This window comes from Trachypithecus francoisi, unplaced genomic scaffold (assembly GCF_009764315.1).
Source record: "Trachypithecus francoisi isolate TF-2019V2 unplaced genomic scaffold, Tfra_2.0 Lachesis_group1, whole genome shotgun sequence".
Lineage (NCBI taxonomy): Eukaryota > Metazoa > Chordata > Mammalia > Primates > Cercopithecidae > Trachypithecus > Trachypithecus francoisi.
Genome location: NW_022681454.1, coordinates 12610192 through 12627348, shown reverse-complemented (window position 1 = coordinate 12627348; position 17157 = coordinate 12610192). Strand labels below are relative to the sequence as shown.

Here is a 17157-nt window from a genome sequence, read left to right as displayed (position 1 = left end):
ACATTTCTTAAAATGTCAATGGTCCAGCCTGGGCAACTTGGCAAAAACCTGTCTCTATGAAAAATACAAAAATTAGCTGGGTGTGGTGACACGTGCCTGTAGTCCCAGCAACTTAGGAGGCTAAGGTAGGAGGATAGCTTGAGCCCAGGAAGCAGAGATTGCAGTGAGCCAAGATGGCACCACCACTGCACTGGGTGACAGAGTAAGGCCCTGTCTCAAAAAAAAAAAAAAAAAAAAAAAAAATCAGTGGTCAGTAAAACTCCAGGGTAGAAATGTTTTAGCCTTTCAATCAGGAGAACTACTGTCTATTTAGAAATGCTAAGTACAACCCTCCTCCCTTCCAGATTCCTAACTAACAGAGGGCAGAGGCAAGGAGCTCCATGAGAATCAAGACACAGTAAGTACCACACTTCCCTTAGGGAAGGCAAGTACCGAATAACTCCAGTATTTAATGTTTTGGCTTTACTCTGTTGGAGAACATGGATGATAACAGACCTTCTCCAGTATTCTCCTCAACCCCTGAAGACCTTTAGGCCAATCCAGAGGAAAACCAAAGCTCAGGAACTAACCCAAAGTCTACTTGAGTAAGAGCTGCTTTCTTGAATTCCTCTCACAACCAAAGCAGGAGACAGCAAGACAGCAAGTATCACTGATCCCACAGCCCTGCATTTCAATGCAGAGGCCCCATCACCCTGGCTAACATGACCATAATCTTAGTGGTGATGTGGTGAGAATCTAGAATCCACTGGATTGTACTGACCAGAGGTCAGGGCCACCACACTGACTACAGGAAGGGCGCAGGAGGAACAGGAAGAGGGATGTTCACTGCCCAAAGGGGCAATTCTAATGAGATGCTGATTACCTTAACTAATTAGTAACAGTGTCAGCAATAAAATATTACAAATTGATCTATCTACATCTTATCTCATGTATTATTCTCAACAACCCTGTGAGATGGACATTCATATCAACCGCATTTACATATAATGACTTGACTAGCGGAGATTGAATCCTAAAACTGGCTGAAACTAAGAAAACCTGGGTGTTTCATATGTTCATGATGAAAACTTGAACTTACCTTTGGAGGAAGTCATCCCATTGTTCTGGAAATAATCACTCAGTGATTCTTTTGAGTTACATCTGGGTAAAGTAATTTCATTCCTACTCACTGGTTTTGGAATAGGGACTTTTTTAAATTGGATATGCAGCTTGGAAAGAGCATGGGTTTAGAAGAAGCTGATAAGTAAACTGATGAAAGATCCTTTTTCATACTTTATTTACATATATGAATCTACACACATATGTAGAAGGAACCAAGGATGCTTCTGGAAGAAGAGGGTTTGGTATTTAACTATTTATTAGAACACATCTGATGGACAAGACTGTACCCACCTGGGGCCAGGTGGTGGGAAGAAATGAAAGAAAATCACCAACAGGAAGATGGAGTGTGGACTGGGTAACCCAGACCTATGTTTTTGGAACAAAACGGTGGTTCTAGGCAGTAAGTGGATGGTGCTGTAACTCATTGCAGTGTGGCTCCCCAGGTGCTGAGCTGTGCCTTGGGAAGCCTGGCTTCACTTAGGTGAAGTGGAAAACCTGACCTCTTAAGGTCAGGTCTTATGGTCAGGTCAGGTTACCTCTTATGACATTGATCAACTTACCATTTCTAAGGTTCTGTTTCCTTGTCTGTAAAATGATGATATTAATGATACTCTCAAAGCAGTTTCTCAGATGAATACTCTCTTCCCTAGCAACCCAGGCCAACTGGGGAGAGAGTATTCTTGCCCAAGGATTACCCAGAGAAAGACCAGCATCCACTGTTCTCAGATGAACCACTACAAAAGTTGGCATTTCTCCAGACCACGAGGCCTTCCAGCTTCAGCAAGTGAACAAGGATCTCAGTAGCTATTTTTCTCATCTGCAGAGCACCAACGGGGTTCTTGCACATTCCATGAAAGGGCTCCTGAAGACAAGAATTTACAGATGACTGCACTGCCTGCCAATCTGAGCAGGCGGAGGGTTGGAGTTACAAAGTGACTGTTAGCAATGGATTGTTTTGTATGTTGTATTTACATGAGCTGTTGTGGTCCAGCGACATCCAGGTAATGAGCATGGCGGCCAGACGGGGTCCAGAGAGGCTTAATAAGAGAAGCTCAGCAGTTCCTAACATTCACTACACATAGTATTTCACCGAGAGCTTCCAAAATAGATGGATATTTGTGCTGAAACCTAGTCCAGTTGAATCAGTCTTTTGGAGCAGAGCCCAGGAATTAACTATTTTTGAAAAGCTCCCCAAGTAAATATAATGTGTAGCCAGGTTGTGAAGTACAGAGCTAGCCCAAGACAGATAAAAAGAGAGAGAAAGACAAAGAGAAAAAGAGAGAGAGAGAGGCATTTTGTAGATCAGGAAGCTAAAGATTAGAAATTCAAATGACCATCACAAGGTCATTCAGCTGATAAGTAGCAGAATCACATGTCATATTCAGGTCTGTCTGATTGCTGATCATATACTGATTTAACTCTAACATGGTATCTTGGGGATTCTGTAGAATGAGGAGAGAAATTGACAGATAAAAGGGAACAGAAAAGCACACCTTCTCCAACCTCAGCTTTCTCCTTAACCTCATAAAAACATCCTTGCAGTAAATAAAGGGGGAATCTTGCATAGAGACACAAAATACTACTTCTGCAAGTCAATGAAAAGCCATCAAGCCTAAATCAACATATTTCAAGATAAGTCTCTTCTCACACCCACCCCTTCGCCCCAACCACCACTTATTTATAGCTGAAAAAGTTGTCAAGCTCAATACACTAGGGGTACCACTGGAAGGCAGGCACTGAACGGAATGGAAAAATATGTGCCTGGTGAGACTTGGAATGTACTGGAATCACACCTGTACTGGGGCTCCCAGCCCACATAGGGCACAGGCAGAGAAAGAGCGAGATACTGAGAAGGAGAGAGCGCGCTCATGGGGAAAATGGTACAAGTCAGGCTGGTTTAGAGGCATCAGACATTACCAGAAAGGCCTTTATGAAATCGTAGTTTACAAGTGCCCTCAGTTAAATCAAGTTTAGCATAAAGCTGCCTCCTTACATATTTTAATTTTAGCCTAAGGATTTCTCTGTACATCGTGAACTATAACAAGTGGAGGTGTAAACAGACCATAACCTATGATTGCGCCAGTCACGAGTTCTGGTCAAGCAAATGTATAACTGTTCAAACCATGTTCAAATAAACCAAACACCAAGCTGTAACCAATCCAATTCTGTAACTCACTTCTGTTTTCTGCACCTCACTTCCGTTTTCTAGGCATTACTTTCCTTTTCCCGTCCATAAATATTTCTCCACCACGTGGCTGTGCTGGAATCTCCGAGCCTACTCTGGCTGGGAAGGCTGCCCAATTCACAAGTCATTCATTGCTCAATTAAACTCCTTTAAATTTAATTCGGATGAAGTTTTTCTTTTATTACCTCTGAGCATGTGTGAGAACTTACTGAATAATATCATTAGAGCTATTATTTATGGAGAGCCAATGTACCAAGCCTTCAGCAAAGACTTTATGGGAACCATATCATTTACCACCCCATCCCATCCCCAACATGCCCCACCCTGCTGCCCACACGCACATACATCTATACACAATGAGGTTGGTGGTATTATTCTCATTGTAATGATAATGAAACTGAGCCCTAGAGATGTAAATAAACTGATCAGCCAAAGTCCCAAAGTAAGTAGTTATGGAGCTGGTATTCAACCCTAGGGGGGAAAATGATAGCAAACCTCATTTGTTACTAGGAGTGTGGGGTCTATTTGACTACAGAACTTCTGGCAGTTTCTGATGGCAGTAAAAATGCAGGCAAGCAGCCAAAAGCCCATTGGCAGTTTCTCCTCTTTCCCTATCTTCTCCTTGTCCTATAACTAGGAAGAAAACAGGGAGAACCTGCAAGGCACTTGCAGTGGTGTACTGCTAGGTCTCCAGAGTCTATAGGAGCTCAATGGGCTTTACCAAACCACCTGCTTTACAGCTCCCTCTCTTACAGACTGTTTGTTTCAAGCCCTGTGTGGAATGCAGTCACCTAGTCAGTTGAAATCAGTTTCTGACAGACCCCAGCAACTTATAGATGAACCCAAGTGAACTTTCCTCATTACCATGCTAATGTCTCCCGCCCAGAAGGAGCTATAAAGCAGGTGACCTATGTGCTGGCATGATGACTCACTGCATCTGCGCCACTGGGACCCCTTCCCTGCATGAGATGACACATTCTCTCCCCCTCCATCACCCCATAAAACTCTCCTGTCACTTTCCCTCAGAGAGACACTGCTTTAGAGAATGCTCCCAGCGCTCTCCTCACTTGTGATGAGTAATAAAACTCCTATGGATCAAAACCTGTGTTCTTATGGAGAGTTGTTGATTGCTTGCCAGGAAAATGAACCCTGGTTTTGTTTGGGTAACATCGCTAAGTGTTTAAAAACAGACTCTATGGGGAAAGAAAGCCCTGAGTTGTGGCATTTGCCAGCTTCTGTGGCATAAATACAGCCACAAGGGCCATTTTAAAGCTACAAAGTTGTCATGAACTATTTCACAAATTTCCTGAAAATGTAACAGGAGTTGATTGAACTGACTCCAGTACACCATGGAATTGATTTCATTCTAAGAATATAATGCTTGTTAGTTAGAAAAGGGATCCCCCATCCTCCAGTCCAAAAGCATCCAGATTGTTTTAGCATCCCTCAGTGATCTCATTCAAGGTTCTTCTCACCAGAACCAATGCGTAATTTACTTCAGCTCAGCAGACCCACACAATCTGGTTGAGTTGATTGGCATAAGCCATATACACTAATGAATTAAAGCTCCAGCCTGGATGGGCTGAAGATCCAAGGAAGTGACACTCTAGACCATAAAAATCAATGAAATGGCTCTTGATAAACTGGAGAAAAGTTTCACCCAAGTCAAGATTGGGTTCAATTACTGAAAGAGCAAATTAGAACTTTTCAAAGTTAGAAAGCAGAGTGAGAGTACACTGCACACATATATCTTGGGGGCAAAAAGAGGGCCCCAATGAATCAAAGACCTACCAGTCTTTACAAATCAATATGAAATAAAACAGATAATAATGGGATTCCAGTAAAAGAAATGAGTGATTCTTTTTTTACTGGGGACTGAGACCTCTTGGGTTCAGATTTGCTTTGTTGCTTCCTAGAACGCTGGCTTAATTTGCTCTTCCTGGGTGTAGGTACGATGGAGCGCTTAAATGCACAGGCTATGGTTTTCTTGTCTGTAAAATGGTGATATTAATAATACTGTCAAAGCAGTTTCTCAGATAAATTCAATGGAACATTGACACACATTTTATTTCAAGCTTGGTGGAAGGGAAAAGATTTCAAAAAAAAACTAGTTCAAAATTTTACTTTTGAGAGGAAAAAAATGACTTAATAAATATTATTCAGCTAGAGTTTGAAAAGAAGAATATCTGGTTTAAAGATTATTAGGATAGCATAAGGCTTAAAGAGTGTTGTGCCCTTAAATGTCTGGTTAAAGGTTACTGAACACATCTAAAATATAATAGCAGAGTGGTGTCAATCTAGCTTCCCAGAAGGACTCTAAACTTCATTAAAATCTATCAGAAAGGCCAGGTACGGTGGCTAACACCTGTAATCCCAACACTTCGGGAGGCCAAGGTGGGCGAATCGCGAGGTCAGGAGTTCAAGATCAGCCTAGCCAACATGGTGAACCCCCTTCTCTACTAAAAATACAAAAAATTAGCTGGGTGTGGTGGCAGGTGCCTGTAATCCCAGCTACTTAGGAGACTGAGGCAGGAGAATCACTTGAACCTGGGAGGTGGAGGTTGTAGTGAGCCAAGATCATGCCATTGCACTCCAGTACAAGACTTCATCTCAAAAAAAAAAAAAAAAAAAAAACCCAACTATCAATAAAATACTCCAGTGCTTTATCAGGAATGCTAGATCCTTTCCAAAGAGGCTGAAAATCATATTAGCCTACAAAGTTCTGCCCCAGCTCAGGTTTGAGATAATTTCCTTTCATAGTAACCATCACATAGGGCTGGTGTGAGGATTAAATGAAATGGCAACAGCTAACATACACACACTTGGGTGTTTATCTTGTGCCAAGACTGGAAATGAGCTCTTTACATCTGCTATGAAGTCATGCCACTACCCACTTTAAAATTTTTGAGGGGCTTTGCACTGCACTTAGTACAAAACACACTTCCTTATCCTTCTTTTCAAAAACCTACATGATCTAATTTCATTCGCTGCCACTCTGCCTCTTGCCCATTAACCTCAGCTGCAATGACCTTATTTATGTTCTTCAAATACATCAAGCTGATTCCTGCCCCAGGACCTCAGCACCAGCTAGAACTCTCCCTGCCAGGGCTGCCCCTCCTTATTTTCTCACGGCTGACTTCAACGTGACGTTCGGAGGTGAGAAAGGCCTACCCTAACCTGTAAGTTGCTTCCAGTCACCCTTTATCATATCACTCCACTTAATCTTCTACAGAGTGCTTAACTCTATCTGATATTTTCTTTGTGCGTTTCTTTTCTGACTAGCAATTCCACTAGAATGGAAGCACCATTAGGGAAAGGGTTTTGTCTGTTTTGCTCCCATTCCTAGTACAACACCTGGCACATAATAGGAGCCCAAAACATATTTGTGAATGAAGGAGTGATCTCAATCAACCATACCTAAAACCCTATGGCAAGGTCTGTTATTTTTACAATTTCAGAAGAAAAATGGCACAGAGAGGTTGAGCAACTTGCTCATGGTCATAAGCTGGAAAATAGCAAAGCTGAAATTCAAAGACCCCAGGCTTCACCTCTTCATCCTTATGCCTGTAAAAAAAAACTTCTTCATCCATCCTTCCTGTTTTATACTAATACATTTCACATTTAGTCTAAGAAATTGAAACACGTCTGGCTTTGCTCTAGATTTCATTTAAATTATTTCCTCTACCATTCATTAATCAAAGAGCTATCTAGTGTTTTCTGTAAATTAAGAAAACTGAATATACCTATGAATGTCTGAATATATATTTTCTTATGACTGATCTTGAAAATTAAGCTGCTTATGACTTGTTCCTGTCTTCAGCCCGTCATCTCCTGGTTCAAGGCCACTTTCTCCAGAGTGTTTCATTGGTTAGCTTAGCCCATCTCAGCCACCCTTCTATTAGGTTGGTACTAAAGTTATTGCTGTTTTTTCCATTGAAAATAATGGCAAAAAACCACTTTTTTTACTTTTGCACCAACTTAATACATAAATGCACATCATTTTCTACCACTTTGCCCTCATTTCTACTTATCCAGCTACTCCTGTTGTATTTTATATATGTATTGTGTATATAAGAAGCATGTTTTATGCTTACAATTAGCACATTGGCTCCCAGAGACTGGGGTCCATGCCCACTGGGCTTCCTATCTTAAGCACATCTACATGGGCACCAATAAGATGGTAAGAATCCCTGTACAGTTGCCTAATAGAAAATGTTAATATATAAACAAAATGCATCTCCTCCTCCCTTCTCTGTTGAAATGCTTTAATGAAAAATTGTTTAACCACCATTATAATTTGTTCAACATATTTGCCACATCAAAGTGCATTTCTAATAACTTAAAATAGTCGAAATTTAAATTACGCTCAATCAAGAAGAATCATAGCTGTCACTCAGTCTTTTTGTAATGATTATTTGAATCTCAACTTTCTTTTTTTTTTTTTTTTTTTTTTGAGACGGAGTCTCGCTCTGTCGCTCAGGCTGGAGTGCAGTGGCGCGATCTCGGCTCACTGCAAGCTCCGCCTCCCGGGTTTACGCCATTCTCCTGCCTCAGCCTCCCGAGTAGCTGGGACTACAGGCGCCCGCCATCTCGCCCGGCTAGTTTTTTGTATTTTTTTTTTAGTTGAGACGGGGTTTCACTGTGTAGACCAGGATGGTCTCGATCTCCTGACCTCGTGATCCACCCGTCTCGGCCTCCCACATAGTCTCTTATTCTCATCACAGGAAAAGGGATTCATTTAACCACAATCACTTCACTTAAATACAAAAATGTACAATTGTCAATTTAATATTCATTATTTAAAATAATCACTGATGAGTATTTTTATTCACTTTTCTTTCAAGAAATAGGCATATCTTCTCTTTTCTTTTACTATTTATTTATTATCTTAAAAAATGAACAGCCTAATTCCAACTTTTGAGGCATATGGTTAAACTCCATAGAAATCATTCTTGAATCAAATCTTTCTAGCAAGACAGTTCTTGTTTTAAAAGACTTGTCCCCATCCAATCCATGACCTCTCTAGAGCAACTGAGGCACCAATATGAAAGGAACAACTCACCTAGCTTGAAGAGTATCAGACTTCTATTGATGTTTTGATGCACGCCAGTACTGGTGTGTCAAGCCAATGCTGTTTGCTTACAAAGGGGTAAATGATGCTGGTAAATGTTGACATTCACTAGATGCCTATCCACACTGCACAATTCCTCACAATCCCTACCTGTGTTAGTTTCCTTCCATTACCGTAACAATGCACATTTCCTATTAAAAATAGGACTTTTATTAGTTGTGAATTTGTTTCACATAATCAAATGATGGTACAAACAAGCATACCTGGTCCTCGGGAATATGTGGACTGCAGGCAGGGTGTTCGTTGTCCATCCTCATCTGTGCTTCGCTCTGTAGATTAGTGGATTTCTTTTTTTCTTGGCAGATTGGCTTGATGAACAAGACAGAGGATCTGGTTATTACCTACTCGACATCTGCTTACAATATAGCCAAGAGAGGGATACCAATTGCCTTCAAAAATCCCAAGGAAGGGTTCTAATTGGTCCAGCTTGGGTCAGGTCCTCATCTCCAGCCTATTCCCTGTTGTCAATTGACTTCTTTGTCTTTTCCTAGTTTTCTACAAGAAAGACTTCCTTTTCCTAGTTTACTAGTATTCTGCTCGTTCTCTACAATTTAAGTTGTAATAATGACAACTTAAATTTAAAATATGGCCAATAAAATTAAATGTTACCTAAGATAGGTCAGCTGGTCACCCTGACTGGACCCCCAGAGCAACACTTCAATTTGTTGACCATAGTGTAGGGTCCAGCCTTCAGTCTTGTAAGGTAAGAGGTGACTATCAGTACAAAAAAAAAAAAAAGATCTGAATCCTGCGTGGTTTAAAAATTCACCAAGCTCTTAAGGTTTTATGCATAAAAATCATTCATGGGGAGAGATGTAACTACCAAGTAGACAGCTTCCTCTATTTACTAATCAGCACTTTTCTTCCTATAGGCAAATCCAAATGTGAAGCCAAATATGATCCAAAAATTACTTAACAATCACAGAATCAGAGGAGAAATGAATGAGATCATCTTAATGGCTGGCACCCAATAGCAAATGCATGCTCTCCAGATTCTAGACACTTTGAATTCCTTCCTTTTAGGCCGGGCGCGGTGGCTCAAGCCTGTAATCCCAGCACTTTGGGAGGCCGAGACGGGCGGATCACGAGGTCAGGAGATCGAGACCATCCTGGCTAACACGGTGAAACCCCGTCTCTACTAAAAATACAAAAACTAGCTGGGCGAGGTGGCGGGCGCCTGTAGTCCCAGCTACTCGGGAGGCTGAGGCAGGAGAATGGCGTAAACCCGGGAGGCGGAGCTTGCAGTGAGCTGAGATCCGGCCACTGCACTCCAGTCCGGGAGACAGAGCGAGACTCCGCCTCAAAAAAAAAAAAAAAAAAAAAAAAAGAATTCCTTCCTTTCATAGATGCATGCCAACCACCTTTTACTCTAAAAAAAAAAAAAAAACCCTCTTTCTTCAAATGTAGAATACAATCTTTATTTAGGTATACAAATTTTTATTTATATTTAAATAAATCCTTCCCAGAATTTCTACCCAGTTGACCTGGATTAGATTTGAGGTATTCAGATAATATTACATCATTTCTAGAGACGTCCCTCCAGTTTCTACTTTTCCTAATTTTATTCCTGGAGGTGTGACTTTCAGTTTTCAGAATACCATGTACCATCTAGAATATTCAGGAAACACACACACACATACACACACACACACACACACACACACATATTAAGGCTATTTTTGAAATAAGAACAATTTTCACAAAGACTAAGTGGAAAATGCTAAATGCAAAGCTTCTTTCCATCTTTATAAGCATATAAAAGATACCTTGTATTTCAAGTCTTCTGTAATATTGACATCTCAATTTTCAAAATAGCCAGCAATTCAGTAGCATTAATAGACACAGGCTACCTAACTTCATAATAAATCTTACTTCTATAAATCTGATTGCTATCACTACCAGGAGTTTAAACCTTATGAGCAAAGAAATGTATAAAAATTAATGGAACTTGCATAAAAGGAGTATCATCTTATGAAAAAAAAAAGTTCAAACTAGAAAGTATGGTTTCAATACAACTTTGTTTATAAAAATAGGTAGACTGGATTAGGCCTGTGGGCTGTGATTTGTCTAGTCCAGTGTTTCTCATACAGTGCTCTATCAGCATTTCTTAAATGCATTTGTTAACAATGGAAACTCTCAGGCTCTGTCCCAGACCTATCAAATCAGGGACTCAGGATGGCACACCTAGCACTCTATTTTAACAAGTCCTCTAGGAGATTTTGGTGCAGGCTAAAATTTGAGAACCACTATTAGTCTTCCAGATTACCTACAGAGGACTCTCCCATCCCATAAAGTATTAATAACTGATGTGATTGATAGGTCCAACTTCACCAAACCCCCTTCACCACTCTATTTCCCTCCTCTTCTGAAGTTCCTACCCCAATATCCCAGGGGCTGATGTATCCCAATCCTCATCTCAGTTGACATTACTGCTGTCTTGCTGCCCCAGACACATCTTCCTTTTTCCCACCAACTAGGATGTGGTCACTCTCTTGAATTCTGCAGCTCCTCAAGGTAATGCATTCTCACAAAGCCACCATTTCCAAAGCAACCCTACCCTAGAACACTCCCAGCCTGGCAGGGAGCTGAAGTTTCCATTCTCTGCTAAATGTCCCAGAATCACCCTTCTCCCTCTCTGCCTTACCATTCCCCTGTACCACTCCACCTCCATGCCCTGACCCTAGGGCAAGTAACAATTCTTTCAAGGGAAAAATCAATAGCCGCTTTTCACATTAACATTGTATAACATTCTGCAGCCCCACCGTCATGGCAGTCCTGCCTTATTTGAGGTTTTGCTTTCTGCAGTTTCAGTTACTCATGGTCAACCGTGGTCTGAAAATATTAAATGGAAAATTCCAGGAACAATGAATAAATTTTAAGTGTTGCACCATTCTGACAAGCATGCTGAAATCTTGCACCATCCCATGCCATCCCTTTGTCCAGCATATGGACTCTATATATGTTACCTGCCTGTTAGTCACTTACTAGCCATCTTGGTTATCAGATCAGAAAAAAACGTAATACACACAGTATAGAGTTTTGGGGGTTTTGTTGTTGTTGTTTTTGTTTTTGAGACAGAGTCTCACTCTATCACCCAGGCTGGAGTGCAGTGGCACAATCTTGGCTCACTGCAACCTCTGCCTTTCAGGTTCAAGCAATTCTCCTGCCGTAGCCTCCCAAGTAGCTGGGATTACAGGCACATGCCACCACACACAGTTAATTTTGTATTTTTAGTAGAGATGGAGTTTCACCATGTTGCCCAGGCTGGTCTTGAACTCCTGCTTTCAGGTGATCCACCCACCTCACCCTCCCAAAGTGCTGGGATTACAGGCATGAGCCACTGCGCCCAGCCCACGGTATAGAGTTTGGTCCTCCATGGTTTCAAGCATCCTCTAGGGGTCTTGGAACATCTCCCCCATGGATAACAGGGCACTATTATACTGCAACAAAAATAGAATACGTGTGACCATGCTGCTTGCATTGGAAAGACAAATAATATTAACATATGTCCTCTCCCCCTCCTCCTGTGTTTTCTGTTATCATTGAAACATGAACTTTCAAAGTTTCTACTAAGCTTTGGGTTGATGAACAGTCATTTAGGAAATATTAATTTCCCTTTGATTATCAAAAGCCTAGTCAGGAATGGAGATGCCAAAGAGTCGGGATCCCATGGGGGTACAAGGGGAAGAAAATAAGGAAACAACTCTGCCGAATAATCAGATGGGAACCCTGGGGTTAGGAGATCAGTGTTTGACTTTCACTGGACAAGCTCACAGAAACAGTCTGGAGGACTGGGTAGGGGTGGGGGACAGGCTGGACTGTACAAAGGAGAAATCCCAGGGGCCAATCATTTGTCAGGAATCTGGTGCCTAACCATACACATGGCTACCAGTAATGCAGGCCATCATCACCTACTGTTGCTTCCCTAATTCACAAACTGTAAAGTCTGTCACCTTGACATCAGACTTGGGGAACAGAATGAGAGTCAATCCTGTTAAGGGAGAAAGTATCTGACCCCTGTTGGAATGTTCTGAATTCAGACAGGCATACAGTAGAGCAGGAGAAGGATGGAAATTTCTTTTGTGAAGATCTCACCTCTTCTATGCCCTAACTACTGCTAGAAATTAATATACTCTTTTCCTTTCAGCCGGAACCGCCATCTTCCAGTAATTTGCCAAATTGACGAACACAAAGGGAAAGAGGAGAGGCACCCAATAGATGTCCTCTAGGCCTTTTAGAAAACATGCAGTTGTTCCATGTATGTATCAATCCAGAAGAAAGGTGAGGCCGGGCTCGGGGGCTCACGCCTGTAATTCCAGCCCTTTGGGAGGCTGAGGTAGGTGGATTGCCTGAGCTCAGGAGTTCAAAACCAGCATAGACAATACAGTGAAACCCCATCTCTACTAATAATAAAAAAAAAATTAGCCGGGCATGGCAGCGTGCACCTGTAGTCCCAGCTACTCAGGAGGCTGAGGCAGGAGAATTGCTTGAACCCAGGAGGCGGAGGTTGCAGTGAGTGGAGATCACGCCACGGCACTATGGCCTGGAGGACAGAGCGAGATTCTGTCTCCTGTCTCAAAAAAAAAAAAAAAAAAAAAGTGATATTGTAGACATCAAGAGAATGGGTACTGTTCAAAAAGGAATGCCCCACAAGTGTTACCATGGCAAAACTAGAAGAGTCTACAATGTTACCCAGCATGTTGTTGGCATTGTTGTATACAAACAAGGGCCTGATTCTTGCCAAGAGAATTAATGTGCGTATGGAGCACATTAAGCTCTCTAAGAACCAAAATAGCTTCTTAAAACGTGTGAAGGAAAATGACCAGAAAAAGAAGCCAAAGAGAAAGGTACCTGGGTTCAACTGAAGTGCCAGCCTGCTCCACCCAGGGAAGCACAGTTTGTGAGAACCAACAGGAAGGAGCCTGAGCTGCTGGAATCTATTCCCTATGGATTCATGGCAAAATAAGTATTAAAAAAATAAAAGACCTCTGGACTGTAAAAATGTTTCTCTTCGGCTGGGCGGGGTGGCTCACACCTGTAATCCCAACACTTTGGGAGGCCCAGGCCGGCAGATCACGAGGTCAGGAGATCGAGACCATCCTGGCTAACACAGTGAAACCCCATCTCTACTAAAAATACAAAAAAAAAAAAAAAAAAATTAACTGGGCATGGTGGCGGCATGGAGCAATCAGGAGGCCAAGGCAGAATGGTGTGAACCTAGGAGGCAGAGCTTGCAGTGAGCCGAGATGACACCACTGCACTCCAGCCTAGGTGCAGAGCGAGACTCCGTCACAGAAAAAAAAAAAGTTTCTCTTCATTGAGTAGAAGTGTGGTGTCCTCTACCTTAAAGAAATATTTAAAGCAAATTTTAATTGTGTCCTAATTCATTATGTAATGTCTTTACTATTCAAATTTAACATATTTCTTGCTGAAAGATGTGAGGTAGCTTATTGTGCAACAAATTACTCAATTGTTTAGAAAATGGCCAGATACTATTTATGAAATATTTGTACTGGTTTAAATATAGTACTTCTAAATCATGATTTGTACTTCTAAATCATCATGGAAGAAATAAAATGATTTACCAAAAAAAAAAAAGAAAAAGAAATTATATACTCTTTTCTAGAGAGACAATCAGGAGGAAACACAGCAAAGACATCATTGGTAGGAAATGCTGACTGCTTAAAGTAGTCTTTTAAAAAAATTAAATGTATGCTTTTTGTTGTTGTTTTTCGAGTATTTAAAATACTCCTCCCTAAGACCTGTATTCATATGAAAAGAAAATCACCTTTGAACAGCCAAGGCAGTACAGATCAGTGACCCAGATTCTTTTCAATGTATCTAGAATGTTTTTCAAGGCTACAAAATTGTTCAAGTTACACTGTAACCAGTATAATGTGTCTACCCAGTGTAACCTGAACTCAGAGATACAAATGATGTATCTTTTAGATTCAGTGTGTGTTATTCAATAAGGCAATTAGGGCACATTTGAGAAAATGGATTGTGAACTTTTATAAAGATCTCATCTTATTGCATTGCAGAAAATATTTAGTATTTTCTATATGCTGTTCACAAATCATTTATTAGTCACTGACCCAATTCATTTTTAGCAGTAAATACCTTATTGTCTCATTAATTTTTTTAAACTTGGACATTATGCCTAACTAAGTTTGTAAAGTTTTTCAGAACTTTAACGGATGATTTCTACTAGTAATCGCCAAAAAGCTAAATAAATTTGATTAACACATCCAAATATACCAAAGAAATACCGTGCCTTTTATCATACTACACACTTAATAACTTATAAACTTATAATTTAGCAACATATGTTGTATTGTTGGTAATTGTTATAGTCTCACCTTTTCATGACTAATTTTTAAAATGAATAAAACATGTATATTTTACGCTATTTTAATCCTGTAATCTTGACGGCTTTTTCCTTTTTTTTTTTTTTTGGAGACAGGGTGTCACTCTGTTAGCAAGGGTGGAGTGCAGTGGCACTGCCATAGCTTACTGCATCTTAACCTCCTGGGCTCAAGCAATCCTCCCACCTCAGCTTCTTGAGTAGCTAGAACTACAGGTCTGCACCATCACACCTGGTTACTTTTTGTTTTGTTTTGTTACTGGTCTTGAACTCCTGGCTTCAAGTGACCCACCTGCCCCAGTCTCACAAAACTCTAGGATTACAGGGGTTTGCTGCCATGCCCAGCCTTGACTGCATATAGTAATTAATCTTTTAAGATTCATTCCATGATTTTTTCCTCTCTGCTATCTTCATCAAACGCCTCAAAACACACAGGATACTTTGAATTGAAACAATGAAGTCAAACTGTTTCTGATTTAAAGTAAATCTGATGTGTCTAGTTTGACAATGAAAATGGGCTGTTTATTAGGTTATAAGGTAAACATTTAACATACTTGCAAATCTTTTTTTTTTTTTCTTCTTGTTTTTGAGAAGGGTCTCACTCTGTCGCTCAACCTGGAGTGCAGTGGCCCCATCATAGCTCACTGCAGACTCGACTTCCTGGGCTCAGGTGATCCTCCCACCTAATCCTCCCAAGTAGTCAGGACTACAGATGCCCGGCACTACACCGCCTAATTTCTTTTTTTTTTTTTGTAGAGGTGGGGTCTTGCCATGTCGCCCAGGCTGGTCTTGAACTCTGGACTCAAGCAATCCTCCTGCCTCAGCCTCCCAAAGGGCTAGGATTACAGGCGTGAGACACTGTGCCCAGTGACAAAGATTTTGAACTTGAATGAGCTAAATCTGCAGTTGCAAATTTTGACAAAAACATAATTTAACCACCTGATAACAAAAATAAATCTTATCCAAAACTATTTATGAAAATGAACAATGTTTAGATATTCTCTAAACTTTCAGTAAATCGGGTGAAAGGTTCATCTCATTGAAAAAATCAGGTCTAATTCATAGTCATTTGGTATCTTGGTAAAACCTATCTGGTATATTTCCCAGAATCTGAAAAAGTGAAAAAATAAGTATTAAGTAAACAAATCCTTTGGCAAGTCAGGTGGTTTTCAGCTCTTTGCTTCTGATAAAATGGAAAGAGGGCCTAATTGAAGTCAGCTCATATTTTTTGATGTCAACCAACTTTTTGAGGTCAAGAATTGAATGATATTGCTACAACAAAACTCTTCCATTCTTAGGCACAGTACTTGTTTATATTAGCAGGTTTCTCAGGGCACACAGCTATAAAAATTACAAATAGCAATAGAATTGATGTTCAACCCTTTTTCTCCTACTACTAAGACATATTCAGCCACAGACGTAGGAACTCTAAAAAGCAACAATATGCATTTTTCAATAAAATTACATATACTATTTAATAATTATGAAATTTTCTAATATTTATGTTGCTTTGACCAGGTACTACTAATAATTTTAAGGATGATGTAGTCCTAAAGCACGTGATTTGCTAGCTGTGTAACCTTACTCAACATACTTCATTTATCTGGGTCTTGGTTCCCTGATTTGCAAATTGGGGATAGTAATCGGAGCTCTTATTGTTTGTCCAAAGATTAAATGAGTTACTATGTGTAAAAGCACTTAACGCCACGCTTGCTACGTAATATGTGCTATGGATGTTTTAACGGCTATAATCATAGTAATCAATAGCAAAAAGCCTAAAACCAAAAGCCTGTCGGTTTGTCTTCACACCCAGGAAGAAGGGGCTGGAGGGATCCGGTCTAATCCACAGGCACACTGCCAGAAACAAGAGACTCCCAAGGGAAAACGGGATGTGCAAGCAGAAGAGAGAAGGATCGTGGAGCTACCTGCTGGGACAAGAATAGTGCAGGTTCACAGGCTAAGAACGACGAGGGTTGGGCGAGTTTAGAATGAGCAGATTCACGTAGGGTTCGAATTATACATGTCTATGGATCTCCATGCACTGCTCCAGGAAACAGGAGCAAGAGAGGCAGGCCTAAAATGCCGTCGCGGATGAAGCGGGGCCAGAACCTCACTGCTCCCGCTCAGACCTAAGGCCCCAGGTGTCGCGCGGGTCGAAGCCCTAACCTCCGGGGACTCCAGACCCCAGCCGGTGACCCAAACCCCACAACTCGCGGCCAGCACAGCCTTCTCGTCTCCGTCGCCACAGTCGCCGCCACTTCCGGTGCACCTCGGCCTCGCGAGGGCGCTCGCGCCCGGCGACGGCCGAAACTGGTTCCTCGCGGCCTCCGTCGCCGGACTTTCGTCAATGTTGTCACCGTCTTTTCCTCCTTTCCC

At 41.2% G+C, this 17157-nt stretch overlaps 1 long non-coding RNA gene across 1 annotated transcript; it reads right to left on the bottom strand.

Moving 5' to 3' along the window:
• Window positions 1-252: 252 nt before the first annotated feature.
• LOC117085154 lies at window positions 253-17153 on the bottom strand. The gene is made up of 3 exons (XR_004437820.1): window positions 16707-17153; window positions 8621-8725; window positions 253-1963 (listed from the first exon to the last, which is right to left on the bottom strand). It is a non-coding gene; the product is annotated as an uncharacterized LOC117085154 (long non-coding RNA).
• Window positions 17154-17157: the final 4 nt, after the last annotated feature.